Raw genomic sequence first — 17,554 nt, 5'->3', positions numbered from 1 at the left:
AAGCCAGTAAAGAACATCCCTCCATGGCCTCTGCATCAGCTCCTGCTTTCTGACCTGCTTGAGTTCCAGTCCTGACTTCCTTGGTGATGTACAGCAGTGTGGAAGTGTAAGCCGAATAAACCCTTTCCTCCCCAACTTGCTTCTTGGTCATGATGTTTGTGCAGGAATAGAAACCCTGACTAAGACATTACATATCCCTAAATATATATTACAGTCTTCTTGGACTGTATAATGTTACATGTATATTTATATTTAGTTTCAGAGCTGATCACTACTACTTGATAACAAATTGGGGGGTGGGGGCACTTTAATAAAGCAGGATGATTCCTAACACATTCCAGCTATTTACTCAAAGAAAAGTGCAGATTTCATTTCTCATCCAAGAGACTTCTTTTTGCAATAGACAGATCACTACAGAAAACCACAATAGATCAAAATACAAATGATCATTCCAGGTGTAGTGGTCCATACTTTTAATCCCAGTACCTTGGAGTGAGAAGCATTGGAATCTGTAGTTGTTGAAGGCCAGCCTGTCCTACATAGCAAGGTCCAAGCCAACAAATTGTAAGCCAGTCAAGGATACATAGTGAGACCCTGTCTTAAGAAAATAAAATAACAGTGGAAATTAGAATGCAGAGGACTTCATTTCATTTTTAAAATTATCTTATTTATTTATATTCCAGTTATTTTCCCTACCTCCTGGTTCCCCTCCCACAGTTCCTCATCCCATTCCTCCTCCCCATTGACTCTGAGAAGGTGCTCCCCTCCACCAAGCCTGTCCCTCCCTTAGGGTCTCAAGCCTCTCAAGGATTAAGTGTATCTCTCCCACAGTCAAAATTTCAGACCCATAATCATTCCTATCTAAAAGAACTACAGGGACAAAGATGGAGAAGAGACTGAAGGAAATGCAGTCCAATGATAGCCCAACATGGGATCTATTTCATGGGGTTAGTGGACACCAAGACCTGACATTATTACTGATGCTGTGATATGCTTACAGATGGGAGGCTGGCATGGTGGCCCTCTGACAGACCCTAGAACAGCTGACTGAGACAGAGGATTTCATCTCTAATCCTTATAACACAATATGAGGTCATCATCATTAGTTTGCCCATTATACAGATGAGAAACCAAAGCTAGGGAAGTTATATACTTTCCCAACATGGCACAAACCTTGTGCTAACAATATTTGGTCCATTTGGAACAGCACTATCAAGGTTCAGAATATGATACTCAATCATGGTCTGCAATGTGAAATATAGCCATGACTCAAATGGGTAGAAATAAGCTCACACTTATGAGGAGAGAGAGTAGTAAAAATGAAAGACCCAGCAGAATTGAACAATACAAAACCTGCAGTGAAAGGAATTTTTCCTAATAGTCTGAATCTATGCCTATGCTGGGAAAGTAAGCAGAAAACGTTGCTAGCCAGGCGTGGTGGCACACGCCTTTAATCTCAGCACTTGGGAGGCAGAGGCGGGCAGATTTCTGAGTTCGAGCCCAGCCTGGTCTACAGAGTGAGTTCCAGGACAGCTAAGGCTACAGAGAAAAACCCTGTCTCAAAAAAAAAAAAAAAAATAGGAAGGAAAAGAAAACATTGCTTTATGGTAGAATTTGTTCCTTCTGCAGTCTGTGAATGTGAAACAAGATCAATTTTAATATACAGGTTCAAATAGATAGATAGATAGATAGATAGATATAGATATGTATACATATATGGTGTTAGTATAGAAGATTCTTCTTTGCATATTTTGAGTGTGTTTAGATAGTGAGGAAAGAACAGTGCACGCTGTATCTTTGTATTGATGAAGATTATATGATCTATGTACTTGCAGGTAATGAATCCTTTACTTTGCAAAGCATACTGGTCAAACATTCAGAAAGGCAGAAAATGAAATTGTTCTACACACGAAGGAGTGTAGGATTGAGCTGTAGGTTTGAAGGGGAGTGAATAGCTTTAGAGTGACTAGGTGTGACATGAGGAAGAAGTCTGTCATGAGGATGTGAGTGGTAAGAGTCCATTAATTCAGGCATCTCGGATATAATACACTCATGTTACAGAAGGCACATGGAGAAAAAGGAAACCTTAAATGTTTATTAGAACTACTTGTAATGAACTCTAGCTACTGAATTCTCGCTATAAGTAAATTTATGTACCTAGTTTGTCAGGATTCTTAATAAGCTCACATTATATTGTTTGTGGAGTTACAAATTAAAACCCAATCACTGGTCCGAAGCATATTAATGCCTGTTTTCAGACACACAAATACCTTAAAGCAGAAAAACAAAATCAAAAAAAAAAAAAAACTAGGAGAAGTTGCCTTCCACTCTTGGGTGAATGAGGAGAGAACGAACACAAGTCATGAACACTTAGCACAAGCAGGAACATGGTTCAATTTTTTTCTACATCTTAAGGGATAAATGCCCACAGCTAAGATATATCCTCCATATTAATTATAATGAAAAGAACCAAGTTGCATGGTAAGACTTCATAATCGACAAATAGTTCCTGTGCCATATTCTGAAATTCCTAAGCTGAAAGTATTTCCAGAAATCATTTTATGCAAGGGCCTGAGAGTGCGTGAGAGAAAGGTCTTTGAAGTCAGGCAGCTCTGAACTGGGAGCTGAGCTCCTCGGCCAGCTCACCCTGTAACCTGGGGCAAGTTATTGAACTTTTCTAAATGTTGTTTCCTCATTGGTGAAATGAGGTTAACAGTGCTTCTCCTAAATGGTTGTATTGAGAGTTAAATGGCACACTGCGAACTGCTTACTTTAGAAGCAAACATTGAAGGCATGTATCCTTTGGACAGTCAAAACAACAGAGACAAACACAGATATATGCAGGCTCCCAATGGCAGGAAGCCTCCAGAACAGAAGACACCTGAAGCCTGTTGATGTGCCTAAGGGCCGAAAAGGAGCATCATGTGTAAGCCAGGTTTATCTATTCTACAATACTATTGTTTTGGATGCTTTCCTTGTTTGGCCAACCTAACCTAAAGGCTATAGGCTCCCTGACATAGAAACACATCCTCTGTTCACAATGCAATCTACTGCTGTAATTGCTCAAAACACATTATGGAATTAAATAATACTAAAACAATCATCTAGGAACAACAGTGGTTGACTGATTCTTGAAGATCTGAGAAGTACATATACACAAATGTACACATGCACACACACACACACACACACACATGCACACAACCCAAACACACACAAATATACACAAATGAATATTATCAGCCTTAAAGAAGATGAGAAATATGAAAATGTATTTTTCGTAAGAATTGGCATTCTTTGTAAAGGATAAATTACAAGGCTTCAGGCAGATCAGACAGTCTAGGCCAATGGAAGCAGGACCAATATAAGAGTTTCATTAAGGAGCACACGGTCCCATCGGCACAGCTTCACATGTCACGGGGGATGTCATAGATCATGAAATCCAGGCATTTGCAATTTTCTGCTGGGATTGCATTTGTCTTGAATTATTTAGCACCAGATTTCCTCACAGTGGGAATAGGCCAATAATGTGGCTTTTGAATAGGGGAATAGGGGTCTGTCACATTGTAATTAATCCATCTCTAGGAGATCAATGGGTCTCTTATGAACTAGAGTCCATAAATTATTACAATTAATGTCTTTATGGCACCATGAAAGGTTCATGGCACAAAAAATCCACATTTCCAGAAAGAACAGAGAGTGGGAAACACTCTGAAACAGATCACCTCCTGTACAGTGGCAATTCTTTCAGGCTACATTAGGCCCAGTCATTACAGTGAATGCTATTCACCAGGGAAAAGGAGATGGCATCTAAAGTAGGCAAAAGTGAGGTGACTTTTCATCAAAAAGAATGTCCCAGCCCAGAAAGCACCTATCATAAAAACACATAAGAAATAACTATGATCTGAGTGAGCAGGCTCAACCGCTCAAGACCTTTCAGATACTCTTCACTGCCTGCCAGAGTACCCCAACACCCTCAGCATATGGGAATGCAGGCTTCTCTGTGAGTGGCTCCTGCCACGCTCTCCAAGCTCATCTCATGTGTATTGTACCCTGAATTCTAAACTATTTGCTCTTCCCCAAATAAGCCATGCTTTGTTTTTTGGGGATTATTTTTCATCCTGTGATCTCTGCCAAGAATTCTCCCCTTCCTTTTGAGCCTGGAAAAGCTGAATCCAATGATTCCATTTGAGTAACATTTCCATTCTGTGGTTATTCTTTTATTTCTGCCTGCTGCCTATTTTCTCAGAGGTAAACTCCCTCTCTAAGTTACCATCTCCTACGTTGCCACTCTGAGAATATTTGTGTCTTCTGCCTAGGTTAAGAGTTTTTTTTTGGAAACAAGGGCTTTGTCTCATTTCTCCATTTTCTTGGAGCCTGAGGAACATGTTCTGAGAGTCTAGTTCTGGCAAACACAGAGAATGTCACAAATCCTAGCATATTCCATATAAGGAAGTATCAAGTGAAACAAACATGAATTTTAAACATGTGAAAACATGGGGTTGACTTCGCCAAATAGCAAACAACAGAGAAATGTTAATCTTCTGTAGGGATTGGATAAGAGACTGCAATTGGGTTTTATAGATATATTCAACCTTGCTGGAATTTTTGTTTTATTTTCAAACTGTATCCTTAAGTCATGGTTCAGTTAACTGATCAAGTATGCCCCAGCATAGTTTTCAATGTCTATGGCAGTACAATGAAATCTCACATTTCTCAGTTCATACAATACTTTTCATGCTTTTCTCTTGTACTGCTCTACTGCCTTTACCACACTGTAACTACTTTCACAATTCACAAAAATCTTTGAGACTGATAGCTCCCATTAGATTTGAATACGCTTAGTCTTTTCTGGTTATTGCCAAACAATTATATCTACAATAATACTCATTTTTTGATAAGCATGGATTTGTGAGCTACTCACTATTTGGCAATTTTGGCTTGGAGTTTCTTAGGATACTAGAGTAGACAGTGCTGGAGCAGAAAAACTGAGAGGGTAGGCCACTTGAAGTCTGACTGAGCATCAGTCACATCCTTCAGCCTGTCTTGCCCCTCCATGAGTTATTTTTAGATGGTACCTTAGAGGATGAGTAGCAATGACTTTTATGGAAGACGGGAGTCTTAGATTTCACAAATGTGGCCTCAGGCTCACAGGTCAAGTGACACAAGAGAGACAAAAGCTGTCTTCCCATTGGAGACCTGGCCTCACAAGTCACTGATTCTGCTCCATCGCTTTAGTCAACAGCAGAAGACTAAGGTCAAATGGAGGAGGTGAAGATTTTTACCACTTGACAAGAGGGGAGAACATTCTGGCAGCGAATGTGAAACCAGAAATACTTTTATGGCCACTTCTAGAATATACATTATTTCTCATGTACTTTCCCACTTTTATTCCCTAATACTTAATCTATATTCCTTATTTAGCATCAATAAAGTTTTAGTAGACAAACCAATGATTCCAAAGTTCCAATAACAATTACTTCATATTAAACATTTGGGCCAATGTGATTCTCAACTTTAGACAGATGTTTGTCTAGAAGAAAGTGCAATGCAGAAGACAGTATTATTGGCTCCAGGGATTAGGGATAATCAAAAGTATAAAATTATTCCTAATGGAACTCATACTAATCAAATGTCAATTTCAATGATTTTGTGATTATTTCAGCACTTAAGACAAGACATCAAGTTATTTCTCCTCTGGCTTTCCTAAAGGCAGAGTGCTCAAATGTGTTCATCTAATGCTTATGTAACTAATAACACTCTTCCAAAGATTCACCTAACTGTACCCTTCTTTTCTATTTCTAGTCTGTCTTAGCTTACACTTGGATTCAAATTAAGTGAAATGAATTTGTCTCCTCTAAATACACCAAGCCCATATCCACTTTTCCTTCCATTTACTGCCTGGCACTTTCTCCTATAGGAACAGGAATTTTATCAATTTAAATAATTTATTAAGTTTTAGATAGATTTATTTTTACAATTTTCTTTTATAGATTCTCTTATACAAACATGTGATATAATATAAATGACAGATATCAGAATATATAGAGTGAAAAACATTGGAATAAATTGCTTTTCTCAGATGTTTGGTGAAAACACTTAGACTGCCCATAGAAAATGAAGTTGAATACACTACTTCATCAGAACCAATCAAACCAAAGCAAATTAAATTACTGTAAGAACTGTACTAGGGACTACAGGAAATAATGGAATATGACAAAGAATGTATCTTCAAGGAGATATGAATCTTTTAAAGAAAGGGATCTCTAACTTGCAATAATACTATTGACTTCTTGGTGAGCAAAGTTCTAGGGACTTCAGAATAGCCTGCTATTAGTTAAGAGAAATCTAACCCCCTAATTATCAGGTAAATTTACACATCTATCAGTAAGTAATATCTATATAAAATGCAAAGTCTAAATTTATATTACTCTAGGTTGAGTACATAAAGTAAGACAGTTATAAACTGCAGGAAAATCTCCATCAAGTCTATGCAGCATGCTTCTGGGCTGTTGTGCCCTCCAGTGTCTCTTCAAAGGTGGTGGCCGTGAGTTAAAGAAGAGGTTGAAAAGAGGAAAGACCACATACATGACTGTTTTCTGGATATTGGAGACTGTAATCTTGTTCATTTTCCGCCTGGGGACTGTGGAAATCGAGTGAGCAATGTTTCTTATTTTAATGTAAGCAGATGGAGAGGTCAAAGGAACTTATTTAAAGCATTAGTGACTGCCTCTTCAAATTAAGGACCTTTGAGAATTAAGAGTTCTCAGAAACCCTAGTGGCTCACAAGAGCATCTGTCCCCATTAGATGACCCAGCATCTAAATTTCCTAAACATTAAACCACATGCAATATGCAGGGGATGGGAGTTGATTGTTGTAATGAAATCTGAGTGCCCTGATTGAAGGGAGAGTTGGGAGACAAACAGGACCAGAGAGCACAAATATTACCCACTGAGCTCTTCCAAATATAAAGCAACCCTAGATTCCAAAGGACCACAGTACCATCTGGTTGGGGTAAAGTAACAATTTTCAAATTTTTTTTCAAATGAGGGTCATCTTTCAAAGTTATAGTTGCTTACATTCAAAATGCAGCATATTTCTATATCAGAATTCTTAAGCAACTACTCTACAGCATAGTTTCAACTTTTTTTTTTATTTTCTAAAGTCTCACATGATCAATGTCAATATAGATATTTTAATCACAGCAAAAAAAGGACTAGGAAGATGGAAAAAGAATTAATAGAAAAAAGGAGAAAAAAAGCTTGTGTAAACTACAGAGACCATTATATACTTAGTGAGAGAAACACTTAGTTTTCAGTCCTTCTTTGGATAAAAAGGAAATTAAAAACATCTATTTTTCTTTTTTGCTAAATGATTGTGTTTTACATGTGTCACATAAAATTTTTTAAAGTGACAGTTGTATATATTTAGAAAAATAAACTGTCCAAGATAAAAAGGCCATTGGCCAGAATCTACTTCAAATCCAGCTTATTACAGAGGGGAAAAAACTAACAATGAAGAAAGATACACAAAGTACCTCTCACTGGACTCTACTGCAAGAGAATGTGGAAAGTAGAGTAGATCTCAAAGATAAAGGACTAAGAGTGACATCAAAACCCAGGATGATATTATATAACCTACACGACATAGCTTGGAAGACCTCAGTTTCTATTGAAGCTAGACATCTTTTGTGAGATGTCTCTGATAACAATTAATGAATAAGTTTCAATGAATGAATACATATCAAATCACAAAGAAGAAGGAGAAATAAAATATCATTTTTTAACTGAATATATAAAACCATTATTGGCTGAAGTTATCTTGAAACAGAAAGAGTCCTGTGCATGAATAATATCAGAATTAAATTCTGGTGTAATCCAAATGTTATTATCATAATCTTACCATCTGGAAAAATCGTGTTCTCTAAAAGCCTATAGAGAGTATCACAATACAATTGAGAGTTCTCTGGAAATTACAGTAGTTACTTCCTTCCTCTATGATTGAGATCAACAGAGTAGTTATATAACATTTCCAAGAAAAATATAATCCTTGATCTTAAAATAAATGTATTGTACAGGTGGAGAGATCCCAGGATCTAAGTGTAGCAGGTGAAAGCAGTTGGACATTATCAAGTCCTCATGAAGCCTTCTTTGATCAGGTCTCAGCACACAGGAAAAGAGGAAGGTAACTTAGAAGACTGTGTCTGTGGAAAGGAGGAAAGAGCCAATGGGAATGAAGCCTTTACTTGGAAACACTAGAGTGAGCAAAGTTGATTTAAAAAAAAAAAAATTCATGTGTGAATTAAATAAAAACTTCAGGTTTGTATACAAAGTCTATAAAAGCTTCAAGTATTTATACAATAAAGGTGTGTTGTAGTAGGTAGGTCTTGCATATACAGCAGCCAAAGGATCAAAGGGCCAGTGCAGAGAGCTATGGGAATTCCAAGTTGTGATGTCACCTCGTCTCAAATGGTTAATGGGAATTGGAATTTAGAACCAGCATTTGACAAAACAACTCAGAAGGTTTTTCACTTCTAGACAAACAGCACAAGATTAGAGTAGAAATCATCCCAGCTAAAAGGTCATCTTGGGAATCCTAAGACAGGCTTCAGAGGAGATCCAGACACCCAGGGAAGAAGAAAAAAGCTCACTGCCTGTGAAGTTGTCAGACTCATTAGAGGAAAGGACAGAGATGCTGGAGATAAAGAAAGCCAGAGACAGACGACAGGAACATATGTAAACATGACCTGGACATGAGTGGATGTGAGGTTAAGGGGGGGAAAGACCCATCGGAAACTTCAGAGAACGAGGAGTTGTAGCAATGCTGAAGGATTGAGGCATCTGGTTCATATGAAAGTCACAGTTCCCAATCCACATACCACTGGTACCATGGAGATACCTAGAATTTATTATGGAATACAGAGCCTTCCTATCAATCACTTACAGGATAGGTACCATGGAGAAAATCACCTTACCTCTAATGGATTCATTTTCTCATATAAAAAATTGGAATGAAAAATTTTCACCCACAGACCTACTATGAAACTCATATACAATCTTCCGTATTTGATCACAGAATCCCCTCTGCTTTATGCAATTTAATGGCTCAGAGTAGTTTAAGTGCTTAAATTTTTTCAATAAGTGTAAAGGCTTAACGTAAAGGTATTTTATAAAGATTGTTATGATCATTTTTATGTGATGCGCATATTATATAATGGGTGTTGAATTTTTTCTTAAGTGTAATATCCATTTTCTATAGGTTTATTTATTTCATGTATATGAGTGTTTTGTCAAATGTATGTTTGTGTACCATGGAGGCCAGGAGATGACCTGAAACATAGTTACAGATAGTTGTGAGCTGACATGTGGAGATGGAAATACAAGTTGTCCTCTGCAAGAACAAGTGCTCTTAGCTAGGCTGAGCCACCTCTCCAGCACATCAATGTAATGTCTCAAGCTCACCTATTAAGAGGCAGTTGCAAAAAAAAAAAAAAAAAAAAAAAAAAAAAAAAGAATCTAAGACTGGGAGCTGATTCTACAACCAAATTCCAACATAATTATGACCTTTAACCCTAAGTTTAAATGTATCTGCCCATAAAATCCAGACACCTGGCAGTTATGACCACATAGAACACAAAGGATACCTAAACATATTTCAGGACCCACGTTGTTAATCAAGACAGGCTTGAGACTTTAGTTCTCTCAGTTAAGTGGTCAAGGGAAGCTTAGCAAAAAGCTGTACTAAAATAGAACTTTTCTAGTTTCTGTCTCACATGCAGTTAAAATTCTAGTCTTTTTTTTCTCCTACATACCAACCATATAACCATATTTGTATATTTATAAGTAGAAGAAGAAGAAAGGAATACTTTTAATGTTTGTCTCAATTTCAATTCAAGCCAGTCCTTTAAGTAATAACTATTTTATTGATTTAAGATTTTTTTTTGTAACTTGGAATTAGGGCTTGGATCTTGGGGACTATTAAGGTTTTGTTTTTCTCTATTCTGAGCTTATAGAGCAGGAAATTTGCAATCTATGAAATCTGATCTTTATTCTATATAGAGGGAAAAATTGGATGGGGTGGTGGTTTACTCAAGGACCCCAGACAGCAACTATCAGGTTAAAACTGGAGATCAGCACCTCAAGTGTTTGTCAAGCAAAAGCATACTTACTAAAGGCTCTTTTGGAGAAATAATTGAATCTCAGCTTTTTGCTTCTTAGATCTACCTAGATCATGAAGCTTTCAATCCTGCCCCATCACTAAACGGGGGCTCAGAATCCCAGAGGTAGAGCCCATTTAGAACTGATTCCTGGAGCTGTCAGCAAAGAAGGTTGAAATCAACTCTTCTAGATGCCAGTATCCAATTCCATAGAAAACTTCAGTAATATCTCAAAATACCGAGCACTCACTCTGGGCTAAGGATGTGTAAGATTTTTCTCAGCCATGTTTTTATTTGTCCTTACTGAAGCCTTAAAATCTAAATGCTACCATTATTTCTGTTCAGCAGCAAGGTACATGATGTCCCTACAACAGTGGTCCTCAGCCTGTGGGTCAACTGATCCTGCCACAGTAATTGCATAGTGCATAACCTGCATATCAAATACTTATTTAATGATCCATAACAATAACAAAATTATAGTAATGAAGGAACAATGAGAATATTTTTATGATGAGGGGTTCACCACAACATGAGGAACTATATTAATGAGCAGCAATATTAGGAAGGCTGAAGAACCACTGCCCTAGAGGCTAAGCCCCTAGCTCAAAGATATTCAGGTTTAGTGTAACATGTTCAGAGTAGAGCCCAGCATTCAGATGGACTAGGCTGTTGTCTTCGGATTATCATTGTTGGGATAAAACAGCATGACCATAAGCAAGATGGGGAGAAATGTGTATATTCTGCTTACTTTCCCACTTTACAGTTCATTATCAAAGAAAGACAGGACGGGAACACAAACAGGGCAGAAGCCTGGAGGCAGGGCTGATGCAGAGGTTACAGAGAAGTGCAGTTTAATGGCTTGGTGATCAAGTTCTGCTCAGCCTGCTTTTTTATAGCACCCAGGACCACTAAGTACCAGTGGTGGCAATATCCTCAATGATCTTGGCCTTCCTCTATCATTCGATCATTGTTTTTCTCAAGACAAAGACAGGGTTTGTCTGTGTAACCCTCCCTATCCTGGAATTTGCTCTGCAGATGAGACTGACTTCGAACTCAAAGATCTGCCTGCCTCTGTCTCCAGAGTGCTGGGACTAAAGCCATGTGCTACAACACCGCCAACCTACAGCCTGATCTTATGGAACCATTTTCTTAATCGAGGCTCCCACCTCTCAAATTACTTTAGGTTGTACCAAGTTGACATAAAACTGCCCAGCACAATAGAACACTTGTCAACTTAAAACGCAACCACATCACCCTTAAGTTGCAACCTTTTCCTTCTCATTCATCACCAAGATCCCACATTAAAAGTATAAACAACTTTAAAAGTCCCATGGTCTTTACAAATTTGAACACATTAAAAGTTCAGCAGTCCCTTTAAAATATCCAGTCTTAAAAAATTCAAAATCCTCTTTAAAATTTGAAATCTCTCTGCTTTGAGCTTCTGTAAAAAAAAAATCAGAAATTTGTAATATATATATAATTTCAAGAGAGAAGAACCATGGCACAGACACAGTCTGAAGAAAGCAAAACTAAACTCCAACAGTACGAAGAATTCAATGGCCAATAATATCTGATTCATTGTCTGGACTCCTTCAATGGGTTTGGGTTACTTCTATGACTCTGTACTCAGCTGCACACACAGCTTGTCTTCTAAGCATCTAGCAGGATCCACTATTCTTGGTGGTCATCCCACTGTACTAAATCTCAAAATGCTGGGGTCTTCTGCTGCAACTGGGCTGCACTTTCACCGATAGCCTCTCCTAGGCTCCCCTCAGGGACTCCAGCCCTTCTGCACACTGCCAAGCTTTAGCTGCTCCCCAGGATGCTTGCGTTCATTTTTTAAAAACCAGTACCAACTGGGTGACTCTTACACTTCCACGTTCAGCTGCCAGTCCAAGGATTGGCCACATTGGGACCGCAGATTCTGTGTGCTGACACTCTCCAGAAGGTTTCACCTCAATGATGCTCGTATCTTGTTATTCACAGCTGAGTCTTTGGCCCCAGCTGACCAACATTCATTAGCCTAGCATAGCAAGGGGCTCCCTTTAATGGTTCTGATACCTTGTTAATCGCAGCTAATTTCTTCAGGCCCAGCTGACCAAAACCACAAGTTAACTCTAACAGCTCACTAGAGTTTTTCCTTTTCTCTGAAACTTCACAACCCAGGCCTCCATCTTCTGCACTGTTCTCAATATCCTTATCTTCCAAGCTCCCACAGAACAGCCCGCTGAACTTTCAACATTCAATGTGCTTTTCTAGCAGGATGTGGCAAAGTCCTTCCACAACCCTCCCCAAAACATGGCAGGCCTATCACAGGTACCAACTTATCTTAGTTAGGGTTTTATTGCTGTTATGAATCAACACCAAAGGCATGCTGGGGAGAAAAGTTTATTCAGCTTACAACTGATGCTTTCACATCACATCATTATCAAAGAAAGTCAAGACAGGAACTCATGCAGGGCAGGAATCTAGAGTCAAGAACTGATACAGAGGCCATAAAAGAGTGCTTCTTTCTGGCTTGTTCCTCATGGCTTGTTCAGCCTACTTTATTATAGAACCCAGGACCACATGCCCATGGATAGCACCACCTACAATGGGCTGGGCTCTCTCCTGCTGATCACTAATTGAGAAAATCCCCTACAGGCTTGCCTATAACTTGACCTTACGGAGGCATTTTCTTAATTGAGGCTCCCTCCTCTCAATGACTTTAGCTTGTGTCAAGTTGATATAAAACTATCCAACACAGCTGTGATCTGTCCCTTGCTTAAGAGCATCATTATAAACTGATAGGCATCTGTGGCCAAAGCAGAAATTATCAAAGCTTACTGGAAACTATATTTTCACCTCCATTTAGTGTTCTGTATGAAGTCCATTATTCATGAATCACATTACCTTTACATATGAATCCTTCACAGGAATCCTGAAATTATAAGGGATGCAAGAAATTGGCCTGCCAGACAACACTGGGCTTTGGGAGGGAAATCCCAAAGGGATACTCAGGGAAACAATTTTGTTATGAAAATTTGTGTTGTACATATTTATCAGTTTTCTCTAGTTAGTTATGGTGACTACCAGATGTCAAAGCTATGTTTTCCACATCCATCCATATTATGCTATTCTAACTTGTGTGTCTACCTGATATCCAGCCTCCAGCTTTTATCAGCAGTCCCCCCAAAGTCACTCTGAAGGAGGATAGAAATTACATGGGGTGAGAAATAGCACTCTACCAGAGTTATTTTGGGAATGTTTTTATAAACTGAAGTCCAAGGACATGTTTTAGAGGTCTTACAACTCACTGTAAGACACTTTAATTTTTTTTTAGAATCATGGATAAACAATTTTTTTAATTAAAAAATGGTATACTCTAAATTGTTGGTATGACTACTTCATCCCCAAACCTCCTCAGTTCCAGTGTCCAAGTTTGTAATTATGTTTATAAATGAGGTGTCACTAGTCAAATGGTGCTGCTTTAATTGTCCCAGGCTAATGAGAAAAGAACAGAGGCATATTTAGTAGGCAAATGATGCATTCTTGCTGTGTGAACTCCAAATGAAATCACTGTGAACTGCAGGGAGGAAGGTTCTGAGAGAACGCAAGATGTAGTGAAAAAAATTGACTTCAATCCAACCGAGTCAGGTGATGCATTAAAATCAAAGGTACAGACCATGCTATGGCGTAGAGGCAGCAATTTTCTTTCAACAAAATAAATTACTGTGGGAGAGTTAAATTAATTTTTGGCTTTGGTAATTGTTGGACTTTGGTTTGCAATTTATAGCTTATTTTTTCCTTCGAGACAAGAGTCTCTCTGTGTAACCCTGGCTGTCCTGGAACTCTCTATATAGAGCAAGCTGGCCTGAAACTCAGAGATCTTTCTGGCTCTTCCTCCTAAGTACTGAGATGAAAGACATGTGCCGCCACAGGCTGGGTTGTAATTTTAAATTTTACTTTAGAGTGTTAAAAAGATAAGGGTTGGTATCTAGCTATAAGTTTATGCATACTTAAATAGTATGAAAACAAAATCATTTTATTTAATATAGCTGAATTTATGAAGATATTTACTTTAAACAAGGCATGGGATATTTCCCTAGTAGTTATTGATCATGGAGACCCTTGGAGTCCCCAAGAAAATACATATTATTGTCACTGCTTTGGTCACCAACATAACTACATGGCAAGATTCTGTTTCTGAACACCATATACTTTGTATATAGTGCATGGAGAGATCAATCTCAACTCACCAGAAGATTCCCTCTTTACTAGCTAGCTTTCATCCTTCCAGAAGGTATAATGCCCACTATTTGAGGAGAAAAGACATCAGTGGTTTTACTGAGGATTGGACCTATGTGCTGCAATGCTAACCTTGCAGGCAAGATGTCCCTGGTGGTACAATAGTGCCACAATTGTTTTAGAGTAAATAATGCATTCTGAGGACTGCTTCATAGGAAGCTATGTTATCATACCAGGTACTATGATCCTGTTCAAAAACTCATAGCTGGAGAAGTCTTAGTCCCTAGGGTAGAAACTGCTATTGTTATTTTGCCAAATGGACATGCTGTACTATCTTCAAGATATTTATGCTTGTGCCCATAGTCCTTGGCTTCTCACAATTTGGTCACAGGAGTTTTTTTTTTTTGCAGAAGGCAGCAGTCACTGCAGGGGTGCCTGAATGTTAAAACTTTGGAGACTAGGAGAGCAAGGTTTCAATCCTAAATATGTCATCTATACTAACCAGACAATCACCACCACCAATGCTCAGGGAACACTATAGGGCATATAGAACATCATGAATAAAAGGATTTAATCAAGGAGAGTGAGGAAGATTACTGTGAAACAGTCCTGTAGACATGACTTGGTTGTCACAATAACAGAATCACAGAAACTGTTATTAGATATATAAGACCTCACAAGATCAGATACATCAACTTGGCATAGATGAAAGATGTGATCTTCAGATCCCACCCCATACTGAGAAAGGTATGGACAGTGGAGAGTTGCCAAGTGTGAAAATTTCATTCTTTTGGAGGCATGGCCACTTATATGTTATCCTTGCTCCATTTGATTCTCCTTTCATCATGCATATACTAAGTAGAAGTACTAAGGCCAGTACTAAATAGAAGTAGATTATTTTAAAAAAAAAGTCATGAAGGTGGGTTGAGAAAAATTATGTTGGGGAAAATATAGGAAAATGGAAAAAGGAAATTGAGGGTAGAGATGATACTGCTGTATACATGCATGAGATTCTCATAAAAGAATGAAAACATATTTTTATAAAGATACACATGATGCAAATGGCTTCTGACTAGCATAGGAGCTTAGTCTCCAAGATGGATGAGTTCCAAAGAAACAATTGACTCAGCCATCCATAGGACAAAAATAGCAGTATATGACATTCAGGATAATACCAACACATTACACTGAAGACTTTTTTTGGTTTTTAATTCAATTTTTTTATCTAGTCTCAAACTCATGTTAATGTTCCAATTAAATTGAAAATGAGAACATGAAGAAAAGATGGGTTTTTAATAAATTGGATTTCCATTTAGGTTTTATGAAAATTACCATGGAAATTATCATGGAAAAGTTACTCTCTGAAGATAATGATGGAATCAATTGTTTCTATTCTTGTGGTATTGGAAAGGCGGTAAGAGTGTGCTAGGATGCATGATATCCTGAAATATTAGGTAACTTAAGATGCCTGAGAAAGACAAGAAGTATATTTAAATATGTTTTATTTGAAAGTAGTACTAAGAATATATTTGACATTTTAAAGTATTGAATAAACTCTCTAAAATGCCACTTATAAACTAATTCAAATAAGTTCGTGAAGTTTAGCAATCATATCCAAGCTGTATATTTAACATATCAATGTTTTCAAGATCCTGGCTTTTCCAATAATTTAAATACCAATGAAAATTTCAGTTATAATGGTCTAAAGTCCCTATGACCTTCAAAAAAACCTTAATTATATTAAATTTCAAAATCCTACCTAGATTTTTTTCTGTTTTATCACCATAGATAAGTTATTTTTATCTAAAAATCCTATCTCCAGTCTCATAATTAGCTATTTCTAAAATATTTATATAAAGATGTTGTATATTCTCATCAATCAAAAGCTGATAATTGGCAGGAAGTGATAAACTGGCTTCTGATATTATTTTTAAAAACTGTCCCAGTGTGCAATAGACACAATTTTTACAATTTGTTCATTTGGGTGGTACAATTGCTTTCAACATGTCATGTTGGAAGTTACTTAGATTTAAAGATTTGCACCAAACAGCATATTTTCTCAGATGCACTGATTGAATAGAAATATGGGCAAATACATTTTTCAGTTCATTGAATCATCTTTAAAGTCTGCAATTTCACACTGCTGTAGAAAGAGCAAATAAAGAACTTTTAGAATATGTTCATGCCTGGGAAGGTAACTGTTCATGAATAAAGGCATGGGGTAAAACCCAGCTTTTCCATGTGGAATACTCTAAGAAATGTATGTAATTGAGTATATAAATTGAGACCTATCTGCCATTCACTCTTGTGGCCAACTATGGGGATTTCAGGACAGAAGGATACTCATGACTGATCTCATTTCCTTGTCTGGTTCAGAACCTGCACTCTCACCTCATGCAGGAAGGGCTTAGTAACTTAACTAATCTCCACAGATGGAGATTTACTTCATCAAACTGAAATGTTTTCAGAATAATCTGTATGTGTCTTAATCATTACTTAACAATCAGCCTTAGAGAATTAGGCCATTGAGCACCCTCAATTGAACTCCCTCTCCCTCGGTGGCAATGCACGACTCCTTTTCTCCTCCTGCCAAAACTTCTGGATCCTTAGAGCCAACTGACATGCAACTAATTAAAAGTTGTAACTGGATTATTAAAAGTAAAGAAGCAAAAATTATGCCAGACCTTCCAAGTCTTGGCTGTAACCTCGTGAGAGGAACACAGACACCAGAGGATCTGGATTCGGCTTCCCAGTCCCCAGTTCAGGAAACTTTGTCAACATGTTTAGATCTTCAGGGAAAATTGCTCAACTTGAATAACAGTGGAGACTAGCTCACCTTGTCCCCTCAGAAGTGCTTTGATTTGGGAATGAAAAGAGACTTGGAATCTAAAACATACAAGCTATGTCAGATAATAGACATGATTTTTTTTGTGATTTTTAAAGATCTATTTATTTATTTATTTATTTATTTATTTAGATGTACACAAGTGTTTTGCAGGAAGGTAAGTGTACCACTTGCTTGAAGTGCTCGTAGGGACCAGAACAATACTGTCCTGGGTGCCCTGGAGCCTCAGTCACAGATGCTGGTGAGTCACCATATGAAAAAGAAAGAGAGAGAGAGGGAGAGAGAGAGAGAGAGAGAGAGAGAGAGAGAGAGAGAGAGAGAGAGA

This window comes from Mus pahari, chromosome 7, assembly GCF_900095145.1.
Source record: "Mus pahari chromosome 7, PAHARI_EIJ_v1.1, whole genome shotgun sequence".
NCBI lineage: Eukaryota > Metazoa > Chordata > Mammalia > Rodentia > Muridae > Mus > Mus pahari.
The sequence above is the reverse complement of the archived record's forward strand: the minus strand, read 5'-3'. Positions refer to the sequence as shown.